General features: G+C 40.8%; 1 long non-coding RNA gene across 1 annotated transcript; it reads right to left on the minus strand.

Moving 5' to 3' along the window:
* Nucleotides 1-557: 557 nt before the first annotated feature.
* Nucleotides 558-11,162, minus strand: LOC123962390. The gene is made up of 2 exons (XR_006822917.1): nt 11,084-11,162; nt 558-1,079 (listed from the first exon to the last, which is right to left on the minus strand). It is a non-coding gene; the product is annotated as an uncharacterized LOC123962390 (long non-coding RNA).
* Nucleotides 11,163-12,629: the final 1,467 nt, after the last annotated feature.

Below are 12,629 nucleotides of genomic sequence, written 5' to 3' on the forward strand. Positions count from 1 at the left end.
GCAGGCAGCCATTTTCAAAACTCACCCACTAGTACAGCAGACAGACTAAGGAGTTAGTGGAGACCACAATCACAGCTAAAACGAGGTGCTAATGTTGCTTTGTAGCTGCTCGGTGTGTAAATAAGCAACTGTGAATAACTGTTCGTTAATATGTTCACCACAACAGCTTAAAAGGTGATATGTTGGAGTTGTGTTCCAGTGACCAAAAACAGGATTACACAGCTAAAAAGCAACTGAGGAGCAGTCAGATGACCGTGCAAGCTTTAAGATTATACCAACTAATTTGGAAGTAGAAGCAAAGGCAAATGGTAAAATAATTACCAGGCCAGAAATTTTCAGACAGACTTCCTGGTTATACCAGTTGCTGTAGTTTTCCTGTGCAATGAGGGGTAACTACCAACTTTACGTGTTTAAGCTCAAAATAAGATGGTCAATAATATGAGCTAACAGTTGCCTTGTATGACTGCTCATGTTTCTTGCAGTGTGTTTTAGAGATGTTGCAACGTTCCCACTAAATAAGTAAACCAATACAAATGATCTAGAACAGGGATGGTGGGTTACATTTGAAGAAAAAGAATTTAGTTTTTGACAACGTCTTATTAATACATTAATTAAGTTCTGCATTTCATAGCCCATTTCAGTTTCATCCATGACACTTTTTCTTTACAGCATACAGTACCAGTACAGAACTGTAACATTGCAAAAATCTGTAGAGGTGCAGATTTAGCCATGCTGATCACCATCCATGTCTCTGAGCTGAAGAAACAGCTTGGCTTCATTAATCTGATCTATTTTCTCCACCAGACTTTGATCCTCTGCTGCTGCTGAGTGTACATCTCCAAAGGGGCACCGCCCAAGGGGAGTGTCTCCTGCCATGATTCCCAGCAGAGGCCCTGGTTGTAGGTTTACGGGAGCACTATGGGCTTGGCAGTGTGCTGGTTGTCCAGGCCTTTCATGTCCCGTAGGGAACTGGAAACGACTGGGAAGACTGTTTGATTTACCAGCTTGACCTTATGACTGTAGGTAGTAATCACAGCATGGGCTTCTCATGGTGTTTGTGCACTCATGTGCATGAGTGTCTGGGAGGGAGAAAGAAAAAGTATAAACAAGAAGAGCGAGAGACAAAACAGTAAATTTGAATTTGTGGCATGTGCATCCAGATGTGTGTCATGTATGCGCGTGTGTCTGTTTGTGCTGACAACTGTCCGTCCTGGAGTCTTATACATGTTTTGTATCTTTTGTTTTAAACCTAGCTTACTGTTCTGTTTGCTAGACCACTCACTACCACATTCTTAGTGACTCTAGCCTCAGGCTGTTGTGTTGCATTTGTTTCCTGCCTCCATCTGGGTAATTAGATGCATTGCATGTGTCACACTGAGTTTTGTCTCCTGTTAAACTCTGTGACCAGATAGTGATTGAGTTGTAGCAGTCTTTTATCTTCTGCTTGGTCCTCTGATGAAGAGTTCTCCCTGTGGGCATGGCACTCTGGCTTAATTCGTTGTGGTAAGAGAGCCTGTAATGTTGCTCTACACGGTAATCACTCAGAGCTGCTCTACAAACACAGCATCAGCATGCAGACACAGCATTAATGGAAGAATAGTAGCACAAAAAAAAGATACTTTGCCAACACTAAAACAGATGAAACCCTCAATCTAAATATCAGAGCAGCACCCATGTTGCCTATGGTAATGATGGTGTCTGCCTAACGTTGCCCTTTAAATTGCACAGATGGATTGAATATTTGAGCGAGGGAACTTGGTTACAATGAGGTTTTTTTTTTTCTCTTTAACCTCCAGCCAAACAGTGTGACTAACATTGGCAAACAGGCAGACAGGCACAAGCAGAGTGTTTGATGCCCGTAGGAGGCAACAATGACTGTGAGGGCTGTAGGCAGCTGTGCCTCACAAACTGTTCATCTGGCCTACCAGCTCCACGGATGCTGTTCTTCAGCTGAACCTGCCCTGCAACTGCCCCGTGAAAAAATAATTTTCCAACAGGGAGCAGAGACAGAAAAATTATCCTAGAACTAAACCATGTTGAGTGACTGTACCCTAAAAAAAAGTGAACGCATAGATAATACACGTTATGCAGTAAGTTATATATGATTGCTCCACATGCATTGTTAATGCCACAAGTCAAACATTTTTTTTGTTTTTTCTTTTGTTTACTTAAATTACTGTGTGCTCCTCTCTCTCATAAATACAATCAAAGGAACATAACAAATCACATTTGCGAGAATAAACAAACATACACATTATTCACTGATACACACTGGAGATGTCCCCCTAATCCAAATACCATATTTGGCAGAGCGCAAATAATGTTTTTTAGTGAAATGTTGTGCATGCCTGTAATCAACAAGAAATACATAGAGCTTTAATACGGAGGGAATGAAAGAATTGCTTGCTAATTGTTTTAATTACTCATTTATCATTAGTGAGGCCAAATTTTTTTTTCTTTTTCTTGTCCCAGCGGGTCTGCAGCTCTGCTCCGCTAATACACAGCAGCTTGTTTGCCTGGTAGTGGATGAAAAATCCCTGTCCTCCGAGCATCTGTTCAGTACAGCAGGGATGTTGTGTCTCCCCAATGCCCCAGACTACTTGTCTTCACAAAATACAACGTAGAAAGATAAGAGCAAAGCTACTGGCTAAAACCTCACCCTCCAAACGCAGTGTAAAAAATACTGTATATATAGTATAGTATACTGTAATTGTATACTCTTTACAAAGTATAAAATCCACCAATTTATGAAAGGACACTCTTGCAGAGGGAAAGCAATTTCTCTATCATTCAAAATGACTTTAATTTCTTTATGTAAATTTAGGTTTTAATAAATTCAATATTGTGTTTTTTATTTCTCCCTCGTGACTTGAGTCTTTGCATACTGTAACTCTAGTTCATGAGCGGTACCTGTGAAAATCTCTCTGATAAAGTCATCCTTAGATATGTTCTCATCAGAAAAACGCATAGAGAGCAAGTTACTCACTGTCTTTTTATTGGGGAAGGACAGGCTCACTGTCTATATGGTCAAGGTGAGTGGTTAAGCCTACAGAGCTCCATAGGAGTTTAAAGTCTGTGTGCCAAGGTGCCCTTTGTTTTTGAAACCTTTATTCAGCCAGGATTTGTCCTGTTTCACGCTTCAAGGCCCAACCCAAGCACTGGTGGTAAACCCAAATACTCGTCTAATAGGCCCTTCTAGTTAATTCCACCCTACGCTGACTCAAGTGACATCACTTGAGCAATTCATCAAAATCAGTGGACTACCCCTTCAAGAGAATTTGCTAGATGGTTGATTTTATTCTATTATGGTCAATACTTCAAATTTATAGTCTGATATTTTATTTGAAGAATATCAGCTTTTGCCATCAAACAGAAGACTTAGAGTCCCACAGGCTTGACTGAACAGACTGCAAAACTCTTTTGTTCCTCGGTCTATCTAACAGATGTTTGGATTCTAAGTAGGCCTCATTGTTCCTGTATATAGACGAGGCACTGGATCTAAAAGGGAGTGATTCAATTGATTGCATTGCCGCCACTTCTTTCAAAATATCTTGTGTAATGTATGTTTGTCACATTTGTTTGTCGTTTAGTTTAATGTTGTCTTTCACATCACGGTTCACAAGATAAATTTCAGAAAAATATTCAAATAAAGCCATATTAAATCTAAGTCTTGGGAGAAAATTGTTGACGACAAAGTCTGTGAATTATCCAGACTAACCCAGGCATTATTATTGGTAAGCCTTCTTTCCAGGGACAGACTGCGGGGGGGAAAATGGCCTGGGAATTTGTCCATGGTTAGCCCACTCTCTGGAGAAATGTAATCACCTCAGCTGAGCGCTTGAGTACAATAAATAAATTAAATGGTAGAAGCAGTGTAAGGCCTCTACTTTTAGCCTTGTGAAAAAATCCACATTTGACTAATAACATACCTTTATTAATATACTAGTCCTACCGGTACTAGTCAAGGGGAGACTTGTTGTAATTACAGAAAAACAGCTAGACAGTAGCTACACCAGATTGAGAATTACAGGGCCAACATCATTTCAGTGGTTTTTGTTTAATTAACCCAGAAATCTGACTTGTGGTTAGTCAGTAACCATAAGCCATCATCTTAATGTCTCACTGATACCTGGGTAACTGTCCGTTACCTCATTTGCGACTGGTATGGTAGAACTAGCAGCAGCACCAAAACAAAAATCTGTAATTTTGAGGCGCCTTGCTGCACCTGCCTCGAGTGACTTCTTTTTTCCCCTCCCTCATCTTTTCAGCACCACCTTTGCATTTTGTTGCGTTTTTTTTATCCAGGATTTCTGAAGCACAAATAACCGGGTTAGAGGTTAGGTCTGCCTTTCAACCATTTCATCAAGTCCTCATGTGGAGTGTGTGATTGACTGACATAGCCAATCATATTAAAACGTCCCCTGCCCAGCCCCCGTCTGGGCCAGTAACCACACACTGTGGGCCAATCAATCAAGGCACATACCAATAAATTTCCAGATTTTTGTCTCTATTTTATTACTGTGTGGGTTTTTTAGCCAATTGTCCAGCAGCCCACAGGTAAAAACTCTCACTACTCCCTATGGCCAGTCTGCCCTCATTTCTCGCTCACTCCTGATTTGTTTCGTTTTTGAGATTCAAACACAAAAAGCATCTTCACACATCCCTAGTGCAAACACACACACACGCACACACACTCACACACACACTGTCTGTACCACAGCCACAGCTCAGATCCACCCACAGTTATGTGTGTCAATTATAAAATGTTGAATGTAGATGCTATTACATAATTCCAAGCCAGTTTGAATAGCAGGAAATCTTCCCCGTACGCATCCCTAACGACTGTAGGGAAATCCTGTTAAGTTACAACCCTGTCCACCCCACTCTACTGCTCTCCAGTTGCCTGCATACTGACAGTCTTACATGATGACCTCAAATTACACAGTACAGCACACAGAAGCATCACTCCATTGAACTTGCCTGTTTAGTTTAGCAGCAGAAATTGTGTGTTCTCCTACTGCTGTAAAGCAGAGCCAGCAGCAGCTAATGTTACGGGGGAAGAAAGTGGTAGCCAGGAGGTAAAAATCATTCATCTGCTTTTAGTGGTGACATGTGTCTCTATATGTATGTATATGTGTATCTATAGCCTATTAAGTAGGCTATAAGTGTCATAATCATTATACAATTTAAATTAAAATGACGGATAAATAGATTATGACAGAATGTTTACAACCCTCTGTCAAAAAGGACGGACAACGAGTAACCTCTGGTTAACACACCTGCCTTAATAACACAGTTGTAACCAAAATATTCACCAGATGTCACACTAGAAACACTGGTTTCACATTGTAGCACTGTATGTGCATCTGCTGTAGACAAGTCTAGCATTATAGCCATCGCTCCATATAAGGTGAGAGAGAGAGCTGGTTTGTTTTAGTTGACTAAGTTACTTACTGTGAGCAAAGTAGACCGTGGCCAACTAAGAACAAAGTAAACTGATGATTCACATTTACATTTTTAATCATAGCTGTGTGGCTCTAGTCACGGCAATGTAGTTCTGTGGGTCTGACAGTCCACCACTCAAATGGCATTCTGTACAGAGGTTTGTACAGCTTTTTACAGAGTAAAATTTACTTTTCAAGCACTTTCAAGGTCAGCAAACCAAACATGTAAAAACCCTCAAAGCCTTTTTCATCACATCTAAATTGTTAATCTAAATGCACTTGCAAAAAATTTTGTTTTTGTAAAAGTTTGCTGAATTCCTTTATAACCACAGCAATCAATGTATTGTCTGTAGTTAAATATGGTTTACTTTACCAGCTCTTCATATTAACTTTGATTGTATGTTTTGATCATGGTTATGTGATGCTCGCAATTTATTTTAGAGTAAGGAATCACCAGAGGACTTTTCTAGCTATGAATGAATGTGGCTCCTCTCTGGGGCCACTTTTTTGTATTTTTCATTAGCCAGCCAGTTGTCAATGACAGCCGGGCATGTTGCTAAAGCTCTAGTAGCTGATGAGCAGGTAGAATAGTTAGCTAGCTACCTTCAATGTGCATGCAACATCAAAGGTCAGAGGAAGTGCACGTATTCTGAGAGCAGATGGTTGCCCTCATCATGCTGGGTTTATACCAGACATGGAGCAGAACACGAAAACACACCCATTTTCATTTTCTCACCCATGTCAGTCTAGATGTGCGCTCTGCTCTGTGCCTAGTGTGAGACACCAGGAGACAACAACCAAATATAAGAACAGGATTGTTTCATTTGGTTTACATTTATCCAGGCATGTGATTGGTGAGGACAAAATAGCAGGAAAATATACAGCAGAGCACACTGCTGTGATTGAGGGGTCCTCCCCCAAGCAAATGTGATGTTATTTGTCTAACAATATTTATTCAAAAAAAACAAAGGTTTTCCACATTATACTCATATGTTCACTGATGAAGGAGGCGTAAGCGCAATGTCCTGAAGTAATGCTTCACATTTTGTGTCATAAAAAATATTAATCACAAAATAATATTGGCTAAACAAGGTATGTATAGTGAATGGAGATTTGCTCGTTTCCTCCCAAAGTCAAGGTGAAACCACTAAACAGCTGTTCTTAATCAATTGGCCCATTTTTTATTAATACCCTTAACAGTTCTTTTTCATTAAGAATTGGGTTTTTTAAGTCATCACTTAAAAATTGATTAAATTCAATACAGGATTAGAATTCAATTGTTTAAATATAACTAAATATTGTTTCTAGAGCAGCAACAGTAAAGTTTACAACAGCAAAGTCACTATATAAACTCAAAATATCTAACTGGAAACAAATCTAAAATGGCAGTAAAATCAATGATATTCCTGACATCAAAATACTTCTTCCTGCTGTCCTCTGTCCTCCTCCCTCTGCTGCTGGTAGAGAGAGGAGCGACGGGTTTGTTTCAGCCAGCAGCTAAGTTTACAAGAACCAGACGAATTTTAAGATTCACGGCAAATTAAGCTAAACAGGTAGGCTACATACAGACAGCTATCATTTTAGTTTGTTCAAAACAATTTGCTTTTAGCTGAACACGCTTGCTGTGGTTGTAACAACATCAGATCAGGTTAGCTGTCTCATTGTGAACATGTGGCCTTGCTAACATTTAGTTCAAAGTACAACCCCAAACAGTCACTAGCTTAGGCTTGTTAAAATACAGAAGAATTTAATATGTAACTGGGTTATAGAAAACATATAAACAGTATATACTATTTTAGGGTGATTTAACGCAGTGACATGTATTTAATAGGATTTTATATGAAATAATAAAATTTGAAATATTCTGCAGATCATGTATTTTAAGATATTTGCGCAGACCTTCCATGTATTCATATCAATATCTGACACTGTACTTTTTACTATATGTGTTGCTGTTGTTGTTGTACTATAATATGTTTCATCAATTTCACCAATCAAATGATCTACTTGTTAAATACAGCTAAGGATTATTGGGATTTAAAAACTTGTAAAAGTAAATACAGTTACTAAGCGATGTTTTACTTTCTAGTAATTTAACCACTTTTATGTGTCTGATGACCGAGGCTCTTGATCCCCAAACTTTAACAAAAAATAAATCTACTGTTTACAAGAAGATGCATTAGTCTTTCACACAGCCAACAGAATTCTTAAAGTTGTAGTAAATAATATTCACATTTTGTAAAGATAAAAGATAAATCCATCCAGTGTGTCATTTTTTACAGACAAAATTGTCCCCTGTGAAATGGCCTCCGAGTGTCCCTTTCTGTCAGTCAGTGTGCTATTGGTTAGAGACTGCACGGCCTGGCTGTCAATCATTCAATCAGTTAAGAGCAGGCTGGTTCCGTCAGGTCAAAAATTTTGATGCAAGTTCATCAACTGAAGAGATATCGCATCCTTTCATCACGTCCTTTCATCAGTCTGACAACCTTTCACATATACTGCTGCTGGGGATTCATCCCAGAAACCACAGTTACTCAGAAGGCCACCTGCTGAACGTAACTGGATCAAAGTCCAAAAGTGCAGACCAGATCCAGGTTTTCTTTTTTGCACACATACAACACACACACACACACACACATACACACACGAGCCTGTAAATAAAGCCTCTTTAGTGTGAATAGGCAAATTGACAAGATGTGTGTCTTCATCCCAGTAGAGAGTGAGCTAGAGTCATTGAGCTGGATAAGCAGGTAAATATGTAAGTCATTGTTCGTCTGGAAGGTTAGGGAGCACTGGAGTCATATCAAGAACTGTCACCAGCTGCCATAACATCGCATTGAAATTCATGGAGACCGACTCAGTCATGAATATGACAATGTAGGGATGAGATGCTCATGCATGCGCAAGCCTATCAACAAACACACTTAACACAAAGATACACAACACGCACACGTAAACACACACATCGGAGCAAACACCTACTTGCCTCCCAGCGGTCGGGATGTAAATGCATTAAGAACTCAGTGTGTGACGTGAGGCAGAAGGAGAAGAGTGCCAGCTGACACAGGTGGCACAGAGCAGAGATACAACTTAGTCCAGCCAATACAACCACCACCCCCCCCAACCCTGCTGAGGAGGGCTGCTAAGACAACAAATATGAGCAGCACGCTGGCACATGAAAGCAAAGACAGGAGACGGACATGGGTTTAAAGAAAGAAAGGAAAGGAGGAGGGGAGAGAGGTGGAGTTAAACAAAAGGTAAGAAGAGCAGAATAACGGGGAAGAGAAATTTGCAAGCGCCTTGTTTTAGAGAGATTGATTTTAAAAAGTCCGGACAGCAAAAAAACACATGAAAACGGCGCAGTGGATAAGACGTATACCTTTGGTGTGGGAGGCCAGGGTTTGATTCTCACTGTGACACATTTAACAATGTGTCCTTGTACACTTGACCTCTAGTTGCTCCAGAGACGTGCAACCTCTGCTATATATAGCAATTGTAAGCTAAATGAGTAAATATAAATGTAAGCTACATTTTGAGGTGGTTTGAAATGGGATTCCAATCAGATTCCTACAGATAAGTCTCAGTCTGTACACTCTGGACACTCACAGATTTCAAAGTGTTTTTTTCGTTACTTGCACGACGGCGACGTCTAATCCAGAGTGAAGGAAGCGCATCAGAGCAGCTGAGCAGAATCCATGCTTGATGTGCAGAGGGCAAGATGATAGATCTACTTTTCTCATGCTTCTGGGTTGGAAAGCCACCTCACCAGCGTGCATAGTTACTGAGCACTATGTCGTTACTACAGCACCCCATGCAGATAGGTTGGTGATGTCTGGACACACAAATTAGATCTGATCACTTGCGAATAACAGTACAGACAGTCTGTCTTAAAGATCTGATTTGAGAAACACATCTGAGTTGCCTGCAGTCTGACCAAAGCCAAAGAGATGACAGAATAAGAGAAATCGAGTGCATTTGTGTGTGAGATAGAGAGTGAACGAGAGACAGAGAGATATAAGAGAGAGTGATGAGAGAAACTGTTTGGCTGAAAAGGGGTGTGTTGGATTAGCACTGTCTATGAAGCCAATTCTAAAGTAGGCCTGCAATGATTAGTTGACGTAATCGACAATGTCGATTATAAAAATTTGTTGACATGAAGTTTCATTGTTGACGTGCTGTTACAAAGATGCTGTTTAAGGGAGAGATAGCAATCTTCTTATTAAGAACATTTCTGCATTACATGGAATGCTAGGGGCAGTATCACTTCCACTGTCTGCCATGACTGCTTGACTTTAAGACTATGAAGAAGAAGCATTCATGCGAGAAGCAGAAAGCAATGGAGAACGAGACTAACAGCAGAACGGCTTTTTGTTTTTACAAGTTTTGTTTGCTATTTCATCACTTTTTGAGATTTTGAGGTGAGAAATTAGCTTGAATACTGGCAGTTTTACGAAAGTTGATGGCAAATCGAAAATGTGTTCAAATGTTTTTGGGGTTGAGAAGCTCCAAAAGCACCCGTGAGGTTAGCGGTGCCGGCCGGCCGGTCACGCAGAGCCCTCTGGTCCCAGTTACTCAGACCACTGCAGCAGCAACAACAGAGCAGCAGCAACAGAGAAAAGGCCACAACTTTAAGACAGTTTCATTGTTCGTACCGCTGTTATTCTGTCGTTACAATCTGAGTAATGGTTTAACATTTTAACGTAAATCAAGAAACATCTGGCTCGTGATAAAGAGAAAATTCCCAGCTTAGAAACACGCAATTAAAAATAAACTACAGAAGTAGAATGAAAGGGGACTGTTGCTTTATTATTCTAAATAGACATTACATTGTTAGTGTATAGTTGTGGTTATAGTTGTTTTTAATTTGCTTTTATTTTATATAGTTCCAAAGCAAAAATCTTTGTAAAAAAGTTAAAAGTTTTAAAGTTAAAACCTACTTGGCAATAAATCAGATCGTGAGCTTATTGTTTTGGGTGATAAAGCCTGGCTCTTATCTTGGAGCAGCCTCTCCATAGTTCTTCGCATTCTTGGTTTTGAGGTCTCATGAATGGTGCTGGCTAAGAGAACGCTCTTTTAGTTGTGTTAGCAAACACGTTAAGTGCAATCGTAAATCAGTGACTTTTAGGAGTATCCTACTCTGTCTTGTCTTCTTCCCTATTTTCCCCCTGGCATAGATACTAGTGTTCATTCTGAATAGTAAACCTTGTTCGCTTAATGGTAACTGTTCTGTCCTCTTCACACGCCTTGCATGAATTGACAGGCAGATGAACTCCATCCCCAAATTACTACACTGACAAAGATGTTCCAACTTGACTTTCTTTTAATGTAGCAACTGGCAGTAGGGTAAAACTGACAAAAAGAAAAACAATACATATATCAGAGGTCTCTGAATTGCCACTGTAGAGAGCACAGGAAATAAACTCAAATTGTACACAGTATTTACAGATACTAAATCAAAAGGATGAGCTACTGGTAAGCATAATGTAGCTAAATGCAATTTATATACACTTTTCTCACTGGTAGTTAGCTAGCACATGTGGCCAACATAGACAGACTATCTGTATGTACCTACCCACTGTTCTGTGAAAATATATATACAAACATATCAACAAATGATCTCTTAAGTTTATTTTACATACCAACGATGCTTTCAAAGACCCTAATGTCAGGATGATGACCGATGAAAGACTGAGCTTTTCCTAGGCTCTTACATGGAGAACTTCCCTGATGCTTACTGATGATGTCATCAAGTAGAGACACAGATCACCCAACCTAAATGGCTGCTATACAAAACCCACCAGCAGGGGGAGTTCTAAGTAACTTAAAATGTCTATCATAATAAAACAGCACACTCCCCGCCTGGTGTCACTAGATACCACAATTTGCCACCTTTACAGTTTAAGTTACTTGTTCTTAGTCCTCAGGGGGGAGCAGCAGGACCACTTCCGTAACAGGCCTGAGAAACAGTTTTGTTCCATCCCGTCTGTTAGTCTTCACCTCTACCTTACGAACTCTTCCATCCTTGCTGGGAAATACTCGCGTTATGAGTCCTAAAGGCCAGTCATTTCTCTTGGACTGACAGTCTCTCAAGAGCACAACAGAGCCTGGAGTGATGTTTGGCCTATTGGATGTCCATTTCCTTCGTGACTGTAGGGTAGACAAGTACTGTTTGCGCCATCTGTCCCAGAAGGTGCTGGAAAGGCTTTGCACTTGCCGCCACTGTTTTTTGTACAGGTCCTTGCTGTTGAACTCTCCTGGAGGAATGGGAGGAGGGCCACTTTTCTGTGTGAGCAGCGTGGCAGGAGTGAGGATAAACGGATCTTCTGCATCTGTAGACACTGGCACTAGTGGTCTGTTGTTCACAATGGCCATCACCTCGGCCATAAAGGTTGTGAGCACCTCATGAGTGAGTCTAATACGTCCTGATAGGAGAAGCATGGAGTCCAGGATTTTGCGGGTGATGCCAATCATTCTCTCCCATGCCCCTCCCATATGGGAGGAATGAGGTGGATTGAATGTCCAGGTACAGCCCTTTCCTGAGAGGTACCTCTTCACCATATCTTCGTCAACATTGGAGGAGATTCCCAGATCTTTGCATGCTCCAACGAAGTTCGTTCCCCGGTCAGACCGGATTTGCCTGACTGGCCCACGGATCGCCAGGAACCTTCTCAGGGCATTTATAAAACTTGAACTGTCCATGGACTCTATGACCTCAAGGTGGATGGCTCTAACGCTTAGACAGGTAAATATGACTGCCCACCCTGTATATGACTTACACACCTTTTGGCTCCCACAATCCAGTAGCCAGCTGAGCGGACAGCGCCCTCCGTAAAATGGCGTCCTTGATGTTGTGACTCCACATGGAAATGTTGCACAAGGAGAGATGTAACATGATGCCGTCCAGGAATGATCAGTGGCCTTTTCTCTTCATGTCCCAACTGTGATTCCACTATGCGTCCTCCTACTCTTAATAACCCATCCCCATCAATAAATGGGTCTAGCATCCTCAGAGGGCTTTCCTTGGGAATCTCCCGTTGGGTTCTAATGCTTATTATTTCGTCAGCATAAGTGTCCTGTTGCACAGATCGAATGATGATGTTTTTACTCTGACTGACATCCTCGACTGTGTATGGTGTCTCACAATGATGCCATCCTTTGCAACTTCCTGTAGAACCCTTTGAGGTT

This window comes from Micropterus dolomieu, linkage group LG22, assembly GCF_021292245.1.
Source record: "Micropterus dolomieu isolate WLL.071019.BEF.003 ecotype Adirondacks linkage group LG22, ASM2129224v1, whole genome shotgun sequence".
NCBI classification, from domain to species: domain Eukaryota; kingdom Metazoa; phylum Chordata; class Actinopteri; order Centrarchiformes; family Centrarchidae; genus Micropterus; species Micropterus dolomieu.